Genomic DNA, 20,032 nt, shown 5'->3' with positions numbered 1-20,032 from the left:
GTTCTCTCTAGTTTAATGTCTATCTGCATTAACTGAAATAATGGGGGGAGGGGGACCAGATTGATAGAATCTCTATTTTTCCAACAGTCCAGAATTTGCTCAGGAACACGACTGCAACAGAATACAATATGCCTTCATGTATACCACTGGCATTCCATTAGCAGAAGTTCCCATAATCACAATGGCTAAAAGAAACGTAATTTCCCTCTCACAGGCATGTAGGCAAATTTGCATATGTCTCCTTTGAAGAAATGAGATATTAAAGTTAATGCAGGAATTATTTGAAGGCCCAGACAATAACTAGCGTTGATAACTCTGGGCTGGGAAATCCCTGGAGGTTTGGGGATAAAGCCTGATGAGGGCAGGTTTTTGGGAGGGGATTTATCTCAGTGGAGCATAATGCCATGGAATCCATCTTCCAAAGCTTCCATTTTCCACCAGGGGAACTCAACTCTGGTCTGGAGATTAATTGTAGCTCTGTTACATTTTGTCCGACGTGGTGGCCTGCACCAGACTCGACCAGGATGCCCTCCACCCATCAAAACCCGATCCACCCTTCCTGCTTACCAGCCAGGCCGCTGCCATGGCTGAGCATGGGAGACCATGCTGGGTACTGAACAACCTGAGCAGGGTGACCAAAGTCACCAAAGAGACAGGCAGTGTCAGCCCCGTGAATGCAATGCTTGAGGAGGCGGGAGATGGCCCATAGATGCTGGTAACAGCCCAACACCAATGAGAAGGGGTTGGAGCCGCCCTGAAGACACCACCACCAGAGATGCAGTGAATCAACCACCGAGGAGTCCAGTGGCCTTGAGGATGAGCCGAGCCCACCTGGGATGGTGACTTGGCATTGGTGCACAGCCTGAGGACCACATCTTGGAGCCAAGCGAGGAAGCAGGACACAGAAGGGAGAGAGAAGCAGCCAAGCTGACCATTGAGCAAAAAGCCCCTGTGGGCCCCTCAGGGCGGCCAGGGGGCGGGGGGGCAGCCAACAGGCACATGGAGGGGATAGGTGAGAGAGGGAGGGGAAAGGACTCAAGGGGGGTATAAAGGAGCTCACGAGGCCGGGGATGAAGAGTGTTGGAGTGGCCCAGATTGCAGACAGGCACGCACAACCCAGGTAGGAAGGGGAACTCATTGACACAACCAACTACTCTACCCTTGCTCTGAGGCCAAAAGAAGTGACCCCCTGGGGTGAGTAGCAGGAGCAACACAGTGGAGCAGCAGGTTGGAGAGGTGGGCCTGGGGGAGCCTGACAGATTTCCAGACCCCACCTGTAGATTGGCAACCCTTTCAATAATAAGGTGGTAGATGCGTAATTATGTGGCACAGTGCTCTATCTTCCATAGTGTCTATGCATTGCTATGCTAGCCTTGTTTACATGATACAATGAACACACATAAATCCTGCAAGGACATATGTATATCTCCTTGTAAGAGTTATGTATTCACTTTATGAATAAAACTGGAGACCAGTATGTGGATACATGTGGGGTTTGTATTACATATTCAGCTGTACATGTGTGGTTTGTAACATGAGAATTATTCAACATGCATTCAAAAAACAATCAAGTGTTTTTTTCACGCAATATAGATTGTACGTGGATTGTAATTTGTGAACAGAGCTCCCATCTTGCCCCTCCTTGAATACTGCACAGTGAATGAATAGTGGGTGAATAATTATGCCTTCGGGAGTTGAGCAGGAATTTCAGTTTTGATTAGTGAATATACCTTGGAAATTTTTTTATTTTCCTACTTTGCACTGCAACTTTTGGGGGGATGAGTTGGGTTAGACATTTGATTTAATTATATAGGTTAGCTCCTAATTAGTTTGCATCCAATGGGCACAGTGTAGATCAGATAACAGTGAGTAAAGTACTTATTAAAACCCTGAGGCCTAGTTCATGGGGGTGATGGGGTATGGAGCCTGGCAGCAGCCATTATACTATGGGGCCTGTGAGCTCTCAGCAGCTCCCTCGAGACCTCACAGATGGCCAGTGAGTCAAATGCCCAGCCAGCCAATCAGCACCAGGCTTTTAGGGCTTGTACTGGAAAGCACTCTTCAGCTGGTGGACCAGGAAGGTGTAATTTTCCCACTGGTCCTCTGGCTAGGTCTATATTCAGGGTCCAGCTGAGCCCTCCTCAGCATTTTGCTCTCAGCCAGTTTCCATGCTTGTGTGCTCACTCCCTCTTTCTTGCTTGCTCCCTCCCTCTCTTTCTCCCTCCCTCTCTTTCTCCCTCCCCTTCCATCCCAGATTTGCTCCAGTCCTATCACAGGTGGCATTGGCTGCCTTGACCCATGGAGACCGTTGTGAGCAGAGGTCCATCTGGTGGAGAGGCAGGCTTGGTGCCACTGCACTAGCAGTTGGTCCAGTGGGGGGTGGGGGGAGGCTCTGCTTCTTATCAGGGCCTGAGCAACCTACCTTCTAGTTGGTGGAGGCAAGTGAAGCAAGGCAGAAGGAAGGCGTGAGTTCAGTGGAAGATGCCCGTAGGAAGAGCCAGCCAGGGGCACATTTTTGGCTTGGGGTGCCCTGCCTAATGGCCCCAGAGGAGGCAAAATCATGAAAGGGCAGAGCAGGCTAGCTTTGAATGGGAAAGTGGCTGCTTCGGCACATGGAGGAATGAGGCACCATGAGGGGGGGCAGTCTTTGCTGAGGAAAACTTCAGGGCTGGCCGTATCAGGTGGCCGCATGGGAATCCAGGAGTATGAGCAAAGGAGGCAAGGGAAAGACCATGGAAGTGGCCCATTGTGGCACCCACAGTCTTGGGGATGTTTATGGGCTCTCAGTTCCAAGTGCCCTTGTCATTTGGTCTCTGGAGTGCCACTGTGAGCAGCGAGTTTAGTGGAAGGAAAGGGCTGCGCCTGCTGTCCTCTTCAGGAGATTTATGGCTTGGTTGCATTCCAGCATCCCTTTGGGGCAGAGGTCACCAATCCTCTCTTTTAAGAAGCTTCTGAACTATGCAAAATATCCCAACCATGCACTATCTCCCTTCTGGGTACTTATCTAGTTTTATTCTGTCCTGGAACAGAACGTTAAAGGTAGGACAGATTTTCTCCACTCCTCCACCCCAATCTTTTCCTAGGTCTCCTATTTGATACTGGTGGGCTCCCAGGAACTCATCTGATTACCCATTGGAGAGTCATGCCAGAAATCATGTTGCCAGCTCACAATTGGCAAATTCCTGAAGATTTGGGTGACAGAGGCTGGAGAAGGGAAACATCAGCAGGGTATAATGTCATAGAACCCAACCTCCAAAGCAGCCATTTTATCGGGGGGGGGCAATACTGTGGTCTGGAGATCAGTGGTCATTCTGGGAACTCTCCAGCCACCACCTGGAGGTTGGCAAGCCAGTCATAAAACTGTAGCTTGCATAGAAACCTTTTAGCTAGCCTGCCAGGCATGGCTAACAAATCTTGTTTTGTAGGTCAACCTTGGTGTTTGTTGGTCTGTCCTCTCTGAGGCAGTGGTACAACTCAACGAAATATTATTTCATATGCTGTATTAGCTCCCAGTAGCTATTGGCAGGTTGGCTAGTACACACAGCGAGGGATGCATGATACTCAGTTAGCTCCAACTGACTCCCAAAGTGGTTTACAACAATTGAAGTTCACCTTAAGCTACAATATATTGCCAATGCATGGATGGCAGTGTGTTCTGGCTCCTTGCTATTGAGAACACAGCCTAGGTTCTATGCCTTTCCCTCTACTGTTGGTTATTTATCAACTTAGTTTCAATAACCTTTTGTGAGAGTAGGGGGTCAAATTGATTTTCACCATCATTGTCTGTGGGAGCTTTTATACTACTTATGAGGCCAGTTCGGTTTAAGATTCAGAGTCACTTGAAGCACATTCTCATTCACTGAAGAATATTTCTGTAAGTGAGTCGGTGGGCAATTCATCAACATGCTTTAAATAGCTGTTCCTGTAGGGGATTCTCCAGCTGCAAGGGACTTGGTGAATAAGAAACATTTAAGTACCAGTTGCACTTCCCAAAAGTTGTAGGTGGTGAATGCTTAGGATCCTTATCACAATTCTGGACAGTTAGGCCTTACAGTGTCCTTCAGCACCCACCAAATTATGTCCTCACTCTGGGAATTTTCTTCTGTCTTGACAATATTTGTTGTCATGGGTATGTCATTGCTGTTAAAGCATTGTGTAATTTCCGTAACTGTATCAAGAATGGCAGATGTTTCATCTGAAGGATGGAACTGTATATCAAACAGTGAATGAGTATGCACAGCTGCATGGCATTGGGCATCCCCCTGTTTCTCCTGTGGCCAGTGGAGAACTTCATGCATACTATTTCATTTTGGGGTATTCAGATGTAAATCAAAGCATGGCTTGAAATTATGGGAGCTAGCCATGGAAGGAGCTGAACTAACAAGATCTTCTTCCAATGCTTCTTACTTGAGTATTTTCAAATTCCCAACAACTCAAAATTCCTTGTTTCATTGGAACTGGATGGAACAGCAAGCAGATTGGGATTCCGGACCAACATCTGGAAACAAACTAAAAAGTCTACTTGGGCCTATTCAATGAGGCTTACTCCCAGGAAAGTATTCCTCAGATTGCACAGTTAGTCTTAGTTTGGGATCCTAGTCTGTGGTTGGGAGAACATACTATAAAGGTTAAATGAGATGCCCAGCTGGGGTTTGATGCAGTCTTCCTGATTTTCAATTCCTGAGCAGTAAAGGGGTGGGGGGGGGATCAAGTCTGAGGGGCCTTCTAGGGTCTGTTTCAATAGCAATGAGGCAATAAAGCATGGTGTGTTTCCACACTAAACAGCCATAGGCAGCAGCATTCTTAGAAGGCAATAGCATGAAGCCAACCATATACTAGGGATTGTTGTGGCGGATCATTTTGCTTGCTAAAACTGAGTCAATCATTGTAATATTACTGGCTCACCTGCTATTTTAATTACGCACGCCTCATATGGGTTGGTCTGTTTGTCTGCTGACGTCTCATTTTAGCCTGACATGTAGCAAGCATCAGAGCATCATAGATGCCTCCGTTTCCAGTTGGAGAAGTTTGTCTGCCTGGCCCTCTGACATGAACCACACACCAGACCCCCCCCCCCCACAATTTCCTGGGACATCTGGGATGGGAAGATGCCATCACCATGTCATGGCTCGACATCAAAGGATGCTCTAGAACTTTTTGATGCTGATGATTCTTCATCATGCTTGACAGTCTCCTCCCTCCCCACAGATGCTGTGGTTATCCAGCTGGGGGAGAATGGCTTGGGCCACTGGCAGGAATTGGGCTTAACACAATCTGTGTTGGTTGACAAGGAGTCTCTTCTTGGAAGCATCACAGGGATGGAACTCTTGTAGTCAGATTGCTGAGAGATGTGCCAGGGCTGGGGCAGCTTGCCCAGATGGGTTGGATGTAGCCCAGGAAAAGGTGGCCAAGTCTGTAGGGTGCTCTGGAAGCAGTTGGGGGCACCATGATCCATCATCCAGATGCTTCATATAGGCTGATGGCATTTCCATCTCAACAGAGTGCATCTGTCTAGCTAGGAACATGGTTAGAGTTATGGGACATTCAGGACAGGCTTGGGCATTTGTTACAGCTTTAGGAGCATTAGTGGCAGTCATTTTGTGGGTCTTGTGGCAGTTTTGGCATTGGGCATGAATCCTTTAGGGGGGGAACACACCTCCAAGCCCCATTTCCTCATAAATGGGGATCCCCTTAAGGGTTCTTGGAGGTGATGCACAGCAGGGACATGGCCAGTCAGGGGCTGTGTAATGATCTGCCAAACAACTCTCAAAGACTTCACTGAAGGCAGTAAAAGAACTTTATTAAAAAGCTGCTAGTATCATGAGCTTATTCCATCTTTGCCAAGAATAATGTTTACCTGCAAGCATCAAATATATATAGGCTTCCAAAGCGCAGGCAAATTCTAAAATCCCCCCCTCCCCCAGTCTAATGGTTAGTTAAGCTCAGCGCAAAAACATCTAAGCGGGAAAACAGCAGAAATGATGTATGGCCATGGTGTCTGTGCAGGTGCCTCTTCCCAGGAGAGAGGGACCTGGTGCAGTTCTGAGAAGCATACAGATAACAGCAGGAACAAACACCTCCCTTGCATAGTTTCACATTGTGGGTCCAAAAGTAACATTTGTAGCCCAGTCAAAGAATAGCCTCAGCATTTAACCATAACCATAACATAAAGCATTAGACTACAGTTATAGCAGCGGAATGTTGCTGGGTATGATAGGTGATGCTAAGCACCTGACAGGCTGTTAGAGCCCCCAGTGGCAGGGGCTCCATGCAGAGGTGTGTGCTCATGTGGAATGCCGCCTACTGTCATCTCACAGTGCCCCCCTCACAGGTGGGCTAAGAGGGTGATGAGATAATCGGCTGGCATGCTCTATGCAGTATCAAGGCTGCATAAGCTGTAAACGAATAAAGTTATGGTCTGTTTAATTCCAACAAGTTGTCTTGTGTCTTCTATTGCCTTGCTCTCATCCCTCACCCCCTTGATGTTGGGCCTCAAATCTAATCTCATATTACATACTGGTCTGGACTGAGCAATTTTCACTTACTATCCTCTAAGACTCTGCCCAAAAGGGCGGAGCTGCCTGAATTTTCTCAGTATATTAAAATCAGGGCAAGCAGTGAATATGGTACACTGTATAACTACTGTACTTGAGTCAGTGAGGGGGGGTACTTGTAAGGAGGAGAAAAGGAAACAAATTTCTATATCTCACCTGAGACTGGTTAATCAGCATGGAGTAGGTTTGGTGAAACAACTTAATATGGAGTTAAATGTGCAGATTTATTAATACAACTAACTTAGTTGAACAAAAGCCATTGTATCAGATCTTCATTGTCGGTATGGGGCAAACAGCAACTTCAGTTGTTGAAATTGCTGCTGGTGGTATGTGAGTTGTTAACATATTCTTGGTGCATCCACATGCATGAGTTGTCAGGAGTATTTGCACATAGACTAGATGTAGGGGGAAATGTTTTGTTGGAACTGGTCTTTTATTGACATTATTGCTGCTAGAATAAACTTCCATTAATTATTTTTTAAAAATGTATATGCATGCAATAATCATCATCTAAAAGCATAGAAATCCAGTTGCATATTATCTACATAACACCAAAACCTAGCTCTCTTTATAGTCTCAGGTTTTAAATAATTGTATGCTTTTATGAAGGTCTGTATAAATTGCTTCTATAGAAGTGAAGAGAAAAAAACATACAATATAGTGCTGAAGACAGATATAATCTTCATGGATATCTCATTACTTATGGTTTTGATGATATACATAAATTGTAGTAGTGGTTGCTGAAATCTTTGAAACCAGTTGTAGCTATATAATATTGGGGAGCAGATAGGGGATGATCTCAATGTCCAGCATGGCTCCTTGCTCTTCCTACTGAATAACATAATGAGAATAATCCAAAATACTAGACATTTTGCTAATTTGCTTGTAGGGGTATGCAAAACAAAGCAAATCAGCCAGAAATACACCTGGAAATTGCTGTTTTGTTTCAATAAAGAAGCTTCTGGAATGGTGAACCAAATCCAGGAAATCAAGTTATAAAGGCAACCTTCCACCAAAAAGCTCTTCCATTTCATTTTGGTTCATATTGTACAGTGGTGGCAGCAGGCAAGCAGCCTCTGGGGGTGGGGGGACAGTATCTTGTTTTCCTTAACAGAGTTCTACCAATTGGATCCTAAGGGGAGAAAGCCCTTATCTAATTAACTCCATTGGATATGAAAGGGGAATGTGCTCATGAATGCATTTTTTGTGTGTGTGGTGCTGCCCAGGTGGTGGTCTCCCCCTCACAAATCTGGGCACTTGGATAGACAGTCACTGTGAGGAAACGTTCCGCTGGAAGGTACAAGTGGTCTGTTCAGTCAATCAAACTTGATAAAAGCCCTGAAAGACTTAAACCATAGACTGCAGTTCTAAAGAGACTTCCCTGGGACTAAGTGCTATTTAATAAAATGGAACTTATATCTGAGTAGACCTGTTTAGGATTGATTCCCCCTATCCAGCATCTGCCAAAACATTATTTAAAAACAAATTCTCCGTATCAAGCTTAAGTCAAGAACCCTTACAGCCATTGGCTTATTCTGCTCTTTAAAAAACAGTCCTGCCTGTCCACCACAAAGGGAAAACTTATGGAAAAAACACAGGTCTGTTTAGAGGGTAGGAGGAGAGGGTCAGACAATCATACCTGCCCCCCTGCACTTGGTCAATGGAGATTGGTTGCAATTAATGCGAGAATATTCCATTTTTCAGCACTATGCTGAGCATCAAAAGGAAATGAAACAGCTCAAGGAAATATAGCAGCAACAAGATGCAAATGTAATAATTTGTTCTCATTATCATAACTTAAGAAAAATATGAATATGAAGCAGAATTATTTTTAATGCCATCATTGCTCTGCTACCACTTTGCCAGCCAGTTTTCCACTATAGTGTGAACCCGTCAACATTTGCCTTCTTCAGTGCCTGTTGTCATTGTGTGTGTGTGTGTGTGTAATGTAACTGAGGAAAAACTAAGTGGATTGATTGTTTGGGTGTGTGGGGGGTAATAGTCAATGTGATTTTGGGTTAAGAGTGAAAATAACTGCTCAAGAGTCTTGTTTCCCACATGTCCACCACATATGAAAAAATGTCCCTTCTTGTTTGGCACATTTCCAACATACATTTGACGCTCCCTTATACATTCTAGCCAATTTTTCAGGAGTCATATACCAATGATACATCATTTTGTAAAAATGTTCTTTAATACTGGAGCTTAATGTAAATTTCAGCACTCTTGTCCACATATTTTCCCATTGCTCCATTAATATATTGTGTCCATAATTTTTCGCCCATTTAATCATACATTCTTTTACCGGCTCTTCTTCCATCTCAAACCTCAACAAAAGTTTATACATTTTAGAAATAACATGTTCATCATTTGTACAAAGGGCTATTTCAAATTCAGTTTTAGATTTCTCAGAATCATAATGACTCTTGTCTAATTTAAATCTCTCCAGAATTTGTATATATGGAAACCACTGACAGGCAAGCCCCTCTGCTGCTAAGTCCTTTCTTGATTTAATTTTAGCTTGGTCCTGAGAGAATTCCAATAAATCCTGCTAAGTTAATCATTTAGGTGGACTAACAATTTCCCTTCTAAAATGAGCTTCTTGTGACGACAGCCAGAGAGGTATTTTCGAACAAAACCTAAGTTTGTATTTATTCCATACTCTCAGGATTGCACACCTTACATAATGATTGCATTGGCTTTAACTTTGTCGCACCATACTCTGCATTGGCTTTAACTTTGTCATACCATAGATACCCATGCCACCCAAATTTTAGATCATGCCCTTCCAGGTCCAGTAATCATCTATTTTTAACAGTATCCATTCCTTCATCCAAACCAAACAGTTAGCCGACCCCCCCCCAAAGCATTATTCAGAGTCCATAAACACCAAACACTATTGTTACGTGTGCTCAAAGTAGAAGGTAAATGGTTTAGAGGGAGGACTGTGTTCTGTGCAATTTTGGTATCATTAACTGCAAAACAGCTGCCGTAAAGAAGGGTGGAAGCCCTCATTGCAAAGAACTGGTCAAAAACTCATAGCAAGGACAACATCAAAAACCCACTTCAAATTATTATATCCAAACCAGCAACTCTTCATCCAGAAAAAAACAATAACCCTGGGTTCAAAGCTTAGATGGAAATTTTCTCATTGCACACCCTATTTATTTGCTCTATACAAATTGCAGAATTTGGATTACCATGACACAGTATCTATTCTTTATCAGTGCACAATACACAAAGTCCAGTATTGATAAAACTTAATTTTTGTAATTAAGAACTCCAACCAATGTTAAACAATTTGAATACAGCACATTTGATTTCTGAAACAATAATTACATATTCAAAAGTTTTCTATGTTCTATTTCAAAAGGTGCCCAAAAGGTCACATGGAGGTGAGCTACAATGTACATAGGTGTGTTATAGCATTCTGCAGGATACAAATGACTACAAAATCCAATCAAATGCATATAGGATCCAAGGAAAAGTCTGATTTCATTGACCTCTGATTACAAGATTCAACAACCCTTCCTTAGTTGGAAACCAAACTGTGGTTGTCTCCACCTACAGATATGAGGTGAGAAAGCTACAAGAAATGTGGTTTTCTGTGAAGTCATATATGTTATTTATTCACTGAGTACATTTTCATTCCACCCTCTCTTGAAGGCATTCAGAAGACCACGTTGGTCTGTGACCCTCACAACAACCCTATGAAATGGATTAGGCCGAGATAAAGTGACTGGCCCAAGGAGAACTTCATGGCATGGGGGAGATCGGGGGTCTCCCAGATCCTAGTCCAACACTTCAACTGCTTGACCAAGCCAGTTGTCTACCTGCTGCCTATGCTGATAGCTTTTGGAGTCACATAAAAACCTTTTAGAACTGTTAATAATATTCAATTACTGAATTTATCATGATGGCTAGCTGTGTTAGTCTGTCTGTAGCAGTAGAAAAGAGCAAGAGTCCTGTAGCACCTATAAGATTAACAAAATTTGTGGTATGGTATGAGCTTTTGTGAGCCACAGCTTACTTCTTCAGATACCATCTAACTTCAGATTTTTCTTCTTCAGATTTATCATATAGCTGAATGAAAAAATATAAATAAATAAAATAATTACTATGATGACTCCAGGATAACTGATTGTTTAAACTATTTGCTTATTCTATGAGATAAAGGGACTTATTTAGTTTTTTTCCCCATTTACAGGTAAATCATTTTTTTAAGAAAAAGATGCATAGTGCAAGAAAATATATTCCATTAACACTGTACTTACAATAGCACATAAACATTCCACAAGATACTTTTTTTAATTAGCTTATCCAAATAAATTGTGCTAGAAAACAGAGATCTAGTTCACTGCATTCTTCAGTTCTCATAAGCAGTAACTTTTAAATTGTATATTTCATTCAAACAAAATGAGCATACTTTATGAGTCCCAGATTGACCTGGCTACACAGCATGTGAAGGGGATGGAATGTTTAAACTCTGTCATCTCCCACAGGACTTGTTACTGGTAGCCAAGCCGTGCCCATCAACTAACTTACATTTCTCCTTTTAAAGTGAAATCCTAAGCAGAGTTACTTTAGTCTGACGATTGACTTCAGTGGGCTCAGACTGGAGTAACTATTTAGAATTAGTTGCTTGCCTTTAAAAGTCCTATTTGTCTGTGATTCAGCTGACATATTTGAAAAGAAAATGAGCCTTTTCATAGATGAGGAATAATAGATCATACTGTGAATGTGAAGGAAGGAGAATCTTACCAACTAAATAAGCCAGGAAAGAGAGTTTTGCCTCAGTATTACATAACTCTGTCTCATTTTAGATCTCATTAAAATCAGAATCAAACCTGAAAATCAATATTGCATTGGCATGTTCCCATGTCTTAATCCAATTCAAGCTTTTCAATAAAGGAAATGCTAGAGCAGTTTATGACAACATACTGTACTAAGTAGCAGCGCTTGCCTGAGGCTCAAATGAATAAAATGAAGTTATATAATATCCTGGCCATGCATTAAAAGAAAAAGCAAGGCTTATTATAAAAGTCCTGAAGCAACAATTCCAGTTCCTTAAAGTACATGGAGTTTCTCTGAACTACTGCACAGATGTTCTGTGAAAGCTTTTCTATAAATGGTACAAGTCTGCAAATATAACAGGATGCACTGTTTTAGTTATCCCCAAGTGTATAGCAAAGTACTGTCAGAGTGTATATGTGAATTGGTGTTTTTGGATCAGGGTTCAATTCAAATACTTTTAAAAAAAACTCCTGGTTAATTTAGTATAACCAGGCCTTTTTTTGAGCAGGAATGCTCCAGAACGCCATTCCAGGAGTTCTTCAAAGAGATCACGTGATCTCCAAAGAGATCACGTGTCTGGTAACCCCACCCACCTCATTCTGCTTCCTCCCCCTGTGCAGCTCAGGCTCTTTTTGCCTCCTGGTGAAAAAAACAGCAGTAGGCCCTGTGCAGTAGTTTGCCAGGGAGTAGCTGCTTCTTCCTTCTTTGATAACTCAGCCTGTAGCAGGGCAGCAAAGCAGCAAGAGAATTCCCGGGGAAGCCAAAAATGAGTCCGCCCTTAACTTCTTTAAAGAACAGCCTTTCCATGGCAGAGGAGCTTCAGGCAGGCCTGCTTTAGCTAGCCTGGAGTAGTCCTATTGGCTGGCGGGGGGGGGGCGTTAAAATTTAAAAAACCAAGCCACCTGAAAGAGCAGAGGAACTTCGGGCAGCCTAGCTTTAGCTAGCCCAAAGAAGTCCCATTTGATGGCTTGGAGGCGGGGAGGGAGGTTTAAAATTTAGAAAACCAAGCCACCTGAAAGAGCAGAGGAACTTTGGAGAAGAGAAATATGTTTGCTGAAAGAGTAACATATGCTTTGTCAGAAGACAGCCAAAGTCAGGGAGACCTGCAGCAGCAACAATGTGGTTCTAGCACATAGATCCAGAGGAGTTAGCCGTGTTAGTCTGTAGTAGGGAAATCAAAAAGAGTCCAGTAGCACCTTTAAGACTAACCAATTTTATTGTAGCATAAGCTTTCGAGAATCACAGTTCTCTTCGTCAGATGCATGGAGGGCAAGAAGAAACTGGTCAAATATAGAGGAGGAAAGGGGAGGGGGGAGGAGAGGGGAGATGCAAACAACTCCTTTGATATGGAGATGCAAACAGCTCCTTTTGATGTGGGGATCAGTTTGCTTCTGTAAAGGTTCAAAGGAGTTTGCCGTGTTAGTCTGTAGTAGCTGCAGTGGAATTGGTTGGTCTTGGAGGTGCTGCTGGACTCTTTTTGATTTTGCTACTATATATTTGGCCAGTTTCTGTTGGCCCTCCATGCATCTGACGAAGAGAACAGTGATTCTCGAAAGCTTATGCTACAATAAAATTGGTTAGTCTTAAAGGTGCTACTGTTCTAGCACATGAAATTGCTTTATAAGAACCAACCAGTTAAGAACTGCACCTTAACTGATTGAGATCATTTTAGTTTTAAATCAGGGTAAAATAAGGAATAGAGGCTCTGCCTCTCATGGTTTTCCATCTTCTAGAATTTGCATGCAAACATAGTAATTCCAGATGGCATTCATTCACATCCATCCCATCCTTTCCCTGCTAATCCCTGAAGTTTTGAAGCAATGTGCACTGAACATGTTGGGCATTGTGATTTTAAAATCTGTGAGCCTCTTAGAAACAGTTTCATGTAGAGTAGGGTTGCCAACTCTTGGATGGGAAATTCCTGCAGATTTGGGAGGGTGAAGCTAGAGAGGGAAGGTCTTGGAGAGAACTCAGTAGGATAAAATGCCATACAGTCTACCCTCCAAAGCAGCTATTTTCTCCATGGGAGCTGATATCTGTCATCTGGAAACTCAGTTGTAATTACAGGAGATCTCCTGGCCCCACCTGAAGGTTGGCAACCCCAGTAGGTTTATCAATATCAAGGTTGGGCCTGGAGTTCTCTCAGAATTATAACTGGTATCCAGACTACTAAAGATCAGTTCCCCTGGAGAAAAAGGCAGCTTTGAAAGGAAGAGTCCATGGTATACCATAGAGTCCACCTGACAAAGCTATGATACACATTAGAATCTGAGAAATGAAAGTCTTAGAATAACATCTAGGAACTGATGTAATTGCAGAAGAACTTTTTTTTGGTCTCTTTTGCTTTAACCAACCTTAAAACAACAACACCTTTCCTCCTTTCCCCTTCTTTGAATGATAGCAAATTCAAGAACTCAGAAGCTAAGCAGGGTCAGCCTTGGTTAGTAATTGGACAGGAGACTTCAAATGAAGACCAGGCTTGCAGAGGCAGGCAATGGCAAACCACCTCTGTTAGTCTCTTGCTGCCAGGGGTTGCCATAAGTTGGCTATGACTTGATGGCACTCTCCACTCCATTCACAAATTATCCTTCAAGGCTGAAAACAGCAGTGTAAAAATGCATGTTTGCAGATCTACAAAATAACCTAAAAAGAAAATTGTCAGGCCTACTGTGACAAAACTTCCTAAACAAAGATTTAAAGTTAAAATCTGCAACTCTGTCACTCTTACCTAACTAACTCTCTAAAGTCCTTCCTCCTAAAGCATTTTCAGGCCTCGTCAATCAATTCAGAGTTTTCTTTTCCAAAATGCTTGGTATTCCCAAGTATGGATAAGGCCCTGAGATGTCAGTGGGTGACCTGGATTCTGCTCGTTTTGTGATCCTTTGTGAGGGTTGGTAGCCACTTTAGAAGGAGTGGTTTCTGAAAAGGTTTAAGACATCTATGAACTCCCTCAGCCCTCTTCACTGTGGCAGTGAGAGGAAGAGCCGGCACTTCCAGGGAGAGGGGGGCACTTCCGGGGAGTGATGTCACTTCCCGGAAGTGACATCATTGTGTGTTTTGGGCAGCACATGCTTTGCACGTGGACATGAACTCATAGAGAATTCCACCATCTCTTTTCCCAGAAAAAAAGCCCTGAGTATAACTGAAACCAAGTTATGCAGAGTAAGTGTACGCCCTGTTTTTCATACTGAAGAAGAGAACAATTTCCAAAACAGATTGTCATCAAAAATGTTTTAGTGGCAAATAGCTTTGGGGGATTTCAACAACATTTCAACAACATCCAAAAAATTCTGAAAACTTCAGAAAAACTATCCCACTGAACATATGGGAAAATGTATGGACTAAGGACATAAAATTTACAGACTGTCAGTTACTGAGAGAAAATTGGTATAAAATGTTCTTTAGATGGTACACTAATCCCAAAGACATTACAAGAATTAGTAAGAGTTACAGTGGAGACTGTTGGAAATGTCAGAGCATGGATGCAACATTTTATATGTGGTGGACCTGCAAGAAAATGCAAAAATGTTGGATAAAGATACATGAAGAGATGCAGAAGATTCTCAAATTTAGGTTTGAATTAAATCCAAAAAATATGCTCTTAAATATCCTACCAATTAATGTTAAGAAAACCAGGGAGATCTTTTCTGTTACATAGTGACAGCAGCAAGAGTATTATTTGCAGCAAAATGGAAAACAGACATCTCATGGCTAAACCAAGCTGGGGGAGCAGTCATCGGCTACACAAGTTGCAGGACAAAAGAAGACACGAGGAGAACTTCACTATACTATGAACTGCTTCTTGGATGGTTGTAACCACTGATCAACACTGCTTGTCTAAATATACCATGATTGCAGCCCTAGACTGTTGTCTGAGTTGAGACCACCAGTATGTTTAATATTCCAATATATGGTTCTGGAGTGTAATCCTGAATTTCTTTCTTAGTATTTTCTTGCTTAGTAGAAAATGTCTGGCAAATTTACTATTCAAGTGCAGTTGGGACCTAGTAGATATGGGAGTGGGACTTACCAAAGGTGCCCAGCATCAAGCAGTAATGCTCGCTGCTTATCCAACCTCTCTAGGATTCCACCTGCTGACAATGGGGTTATATCCACCCACTCTGCTACACTAATCCTATGCAATACCAGATCTGTTAGGAACAAGGTTGCATGCATTGCTGGGATGTTGCAGGAAGAGAATATTGATTTAGCTTGCTTAACAGAGATATGGCTGCAGGAAAATGATAAGGTGCATCTGTCCAAACTAACTTCCCCTGGCTATGCGATCAGGGCTGGTGCGTCGGAGGCAGGTGCGGCAGCCACCTTGAGCACAGAGGTGCCAGAGAGGGGACCAGGGGCAGGAGCATGTGCCATGGAGCTGGTGGCAGCAGCGCTGGTGGCTGAGTGGAAGGTCTGGGAAGCAGCCCACATGCTGCCCCGGGCACCTGTCACACCCGGCCAGCAGCTGCTGCGGCCGGCTAGCAGCGTGTGCTGGCAGCGGCAGTGCAGGGCAGTCTGAGTGGGCAGCCTCCCAGCCCTTCTGCTCAGTTGTCTCATGCTGCCACCACCCCCACCTGCACGCAGCTGTGGGCCAGGCTCAGCAGACGGCTGGGGCAGCACGGGGCAACTGAGCGGGAGGGCTGGGAGGCCACCCATGTGCCATCCCCGCTACCTGCCATGCCAATCGGGCCGGCTCACAGCTGCATGCTGCGTGATGACATCACACGCAGTGACGTCATCATGCAGTCTGGGTGCGAGCATTTGTGTGCTTTCTGTGCATGTTGGGGAAGCAACAGCCCTGAAGCTGCCCCTGGCATCAGGCGCCAGAAACTCTGGCACTGGCCCTGTATGCGATCCTATACCAACCTTGCTATAGTAGCCAGGGAGGAGGGGTTGATGTTATCCTCAATGAATCCTTCAACTTCCACAGATCTCCAGTACAAGCTACAGCTGATATTGACTGTATGTTCCTGTTTCTGGGAATTAAAGATAAATTGGGTATCCTGTTTGTGTATAGACCACCCAGCTCCCCACTAAGCACCCACTCTGAGTTGGCAGAGCTGCTAGCAGACATGGTGTTGGAAATACCTAGACTTATTGTTCTGGGAGAATGTTCAAAGTCAGGTCCAGCTCAGGGATTTATAGCTTCCCTGGTAACCCTGGGCCTCTCTCAAATTGTGAAAGGTCCTACACATGAAAGAGGCCACACCTTATTTTGCACTGAGCTTTTAAGGAAAAATCTTGCTTCAATATTGAAGAGTTGGCCTGAACCATGGTCAGACCATCATCTGCTAAAGGCAAAAGTGAATATAGCCCCAACACCCCCCAAATGGAGGGGGGGGGTTCCTGTTAATAGGGGCCAGTTTGGTGTAGTGGTTAAGAGCGCAAGACTTTAATCTGGAGAACCGGGTTTGATTCCCCACTCCTCCACTTGAAGCCAGCTGGGTGACCTTGGGCTAGTCACTGCTCTCTGGCATTCTCTCAGCCCCACCCACATCACAGGGTGTTTTGTTGTGGGGAGAATAGTAACATACTTTGTAAACTGCTCTGAGTGGGTGTTAAGTCATCCTGAAGGGTGGTATATAAATTGAATGTTGTTGTTGTTGTTTGTTGTTATTGTTAAAAATGATTTGCCCACAAATGCTTATGGACCCTTCTAGATTCCAAAATGCCTTGGGGGATTTTAGAATTCCAGATACATGCTCCACAGAAGCTGCTATAGGAGTGTGGAACATGAAGCTCCTTGAAGCTATTGTCTCAATTGCTTCTTACCAACTGCTCCGGCCCTTGGGATGGAAGCCAGCCCCATAGTTTACCATGAAGCTGGCTGACTTAGAGAGGGTTGGAAGATGTCTAGAAAGACACTGGTGAAAAACTCACGTGGAAACATATAGGGCATGCTACAGAACCCACTGGAGGACCTATTAAGTGGAAATGAAAGCAGCAAAGAAATGTTATTTTTCGGCAACCATTGTGTCAGCGAGTTCACAACCATCCCAATTATTAAAGGTATCCCTCTCCTGATCTGTGTTCATTCATATTAAGTCAGAGAATCATCATAACTGTCAGGGGATCATCTAGCCTCTTCTTAAATATCTCCAAGAAAGGAGAACCCACCATTTCCCAGGGAAGCCTTTCCACTGAGGAACTGCTCTGTCAGGAAGTTCTTCCTAATGTTCAACCAAAACCTCCTTTGCTTTAATTTTAACCCATTGTTTCTGGTCCAATCCTCTGGGGCAACAGAAAACAACTCCAATCCATACTCTATGTGAAAACGCTTCAAATATCTGAAGATGGCTATCATATCACCTCACAGTTGCCTCTTCTCCAGGCTAAAAATACCCAGCTTCTTCAACCTTTCCTCATGACTTGGTCTCCAAACCTCTCAGCATCTTTGTTGCCTTCCTTTGAACACATTTAAACTTGTCAACATTCTTCTTAAAGTGTGGTGCCCAAAACACAGTACTCCAAGTGAGGTCTAATCAGAGAAGAGTAAAGCAATACCATCACCTTTTCGCATGTAGTACCACCAAGACTGGTCTCCCCCATCCTATGCCTTTGATGTTTCCTACCTAAATGCAGAACTTTACATTTATCTTGTTAATTTACATTTCATTTTGTTAGGTTTAGCCCAGTTTTCCAGCCTGTCAAGATCACCTTGAATCTTGATTCTATCTTGTACTATGTTTGCGACCCCTCCCAATTTAGTATCATCTACAAATCTAATGAGCATCATCTCCACTCCATCCAACTCATTTATAAAGATGTTGAACAACAGAGGGCCCAGGACAGATCCCTGAGGCTCTCCACTTGTCACTCCTCTCCATGAGGATGAGGAACTATTTACAACCATTCTTTCAGTACAATCTGTCAACCAGTTATAAATCCACCTAATAGGATCTAAGCCACATTTTACCAACTTGTCAACCAGAATATCATGTGGAATCTTATAAAAAGTCTTAATGAAATCAAGATATCACATTTCTCTTCCTGCTATAACATGGCTAAGATATTCCCAAATAGCATGGCTCCACCTTTGGGACTCAGCAGTGAAGGGAACAGAGGTTTTACACCCAGCTTCTCCTCCTTCCTGATGTACTGCTCACCTGACTGTCAGCTTTCTTTCTTGTTTTGGCTTTTAGTGATGGCAAGAGAGGTCTTAATTAGGCCTTACAACTATACACCCACTCTCCCTCTAGATTCCCGGAAAGGGCTTCTGGTTTCACCCCATCAATCCAGCAATAAGTCTGGCCTCCTGTTCCCTCCCACTCATGTGAGCTGAAAGCATTAAGGCTAGTTGCTGGGCAACAGGAAGCCTGGTTATCTGTGGCTCTTGGTGGTATGCAGCCAGCTGTGCTAAATATAGAGCTAAGTTTCTATAGACAGACATGCTTGTCCACTTGGGAATCTCCTGCCCTTCTCAAACTGGCTCCTTCAGCTAGTCCATGTACTGCATGTAAAGCAGCCTGGAGTCCCTGACAAAGGACACATTTAGAAGAGGAGGTTGAGTCATTTTTGCATTCCAAAAAGAACCCTGAATGTGGAGCTGTGGAGTTACACACATCTACATGTACCAGTACTCTAGGCCAAATATGGGGCTCACAACTTTAGGGGGAGTAGTCATACCAGTCAACCCTGCTGAGATCCAGGTACACAGCACTCACTATCCCATGTTTCAGTTTGCCCATAAAAACAGGGCTTCCCAAAGTCACCTCCTAAGCCCACAGCAACAAAGATAGCAATGATCCTAAGTGGGAGTGTGCTGTCTGGCAGTAACAGACCTTCCAGTTCTAGCACAGACAACTTCTGAGAAAAGCCTAGGTCTTGTAATTAAGTATAACCAGGAATGGCCCCCACTACTGCACCAAGAAATGATGGAGCTACAGGGCCAGCCATATGAAGATCTTTAGTGTGTACTTGGACTTTGTGGCTGCAACAGCTCTTTCAATGGGCTTCTTGAATTTTGCCTTAAGTAATTTAGTTGGACCCCTGCTGTTTCCTAAAATTTGTCTTCCTTGCCCTATTAGACAGGTCTCCTGTTTTGGTGGTAGACAGGTAATCTAAGGGTGGCTGTAGATTATGTGTTTCTGCATGGGCATGCACTCATTTTAATGTACTCAGAGCAATCATACAGCAGCTGAGGGAAACAGCTTCTTTTAAAAAAAGGAAAACTCAGAAAAGTACTAGGAGGGGAGGGAGAACCCCTGCTCCCCCCCACCCCCCAAGCCATTTTCCTGCACAAAAACAGCATGGAGGAATTATTTTGTTGATTTTGCTGCTCCACATGATGCAGCAAAACTTGCAAAATAACTCTTCTCCATGCACTCCTTTTTTTAAAAGCTGTCCTTTTAAAAACAAGAAGCCATTTCCCTCAGCTGCTGGGTGACTGTGAAGAGCAATGTCAGGCTCTGCCAGTTAGATCCCCAGTTACTTCACTGCAGACATTTCAAGAGTCCAGTTAAAGTTTCTTTATTAGAGATCCATCAGTATCAGTCCACTCAGACAACAGCATTTGCAGAAGTGATGTAAAGGGGAAAAGCAATGTTAGTTATAGGGCAAGGTTCCTGCCCTGGGATAAGGACTGTTAGAATTTAGGCATGCAGGGCCTAGAAGATTGGATGGGGTAAGGGAGGGGAAGACAAGGATGAGCTCATTTCATGTCTCAGGGAGATATGGCTCCGACC

The 20,032-nt window shown here is 43.7% G+C and overlaps 1 protein-coding gene across 1 annotated transcript in view; it reads right to left on the bottom strand.

The window, feature by feature from the left end:
* Window positions 1–20,032, bottom strand: part of IL1RAPL1 (interleukin 1 receptor accessory protein like 1) — a 742,385-nt gene that overhangs the window by 612,909 nt on the left and 109,444 nt on the right. The gene's annotated exons all lie outside the window — the stretch shown is intronic.

Source organism: Eublepharis macularius, chromosome 3, assembly GCF_028583425.1.
Source record: "Eublepharis macularius isolate TG4126 chromosome 3, MPM_Emac_v1.0, whole genome shotgun sequence".
Classification (NCBI taxonomy): domain Eukaryota; kingdom Metazoa; phylum Chordata; class Lepidosauria; order Squamata; family Eublepharidae; genus Eublepharis; species Eublepharis macularius.
The sequence above is the reverse complement of the archived record's forward strand: the minus strand, read 5'-3'. Positions and strand labels throughout refer to the sequence as shown.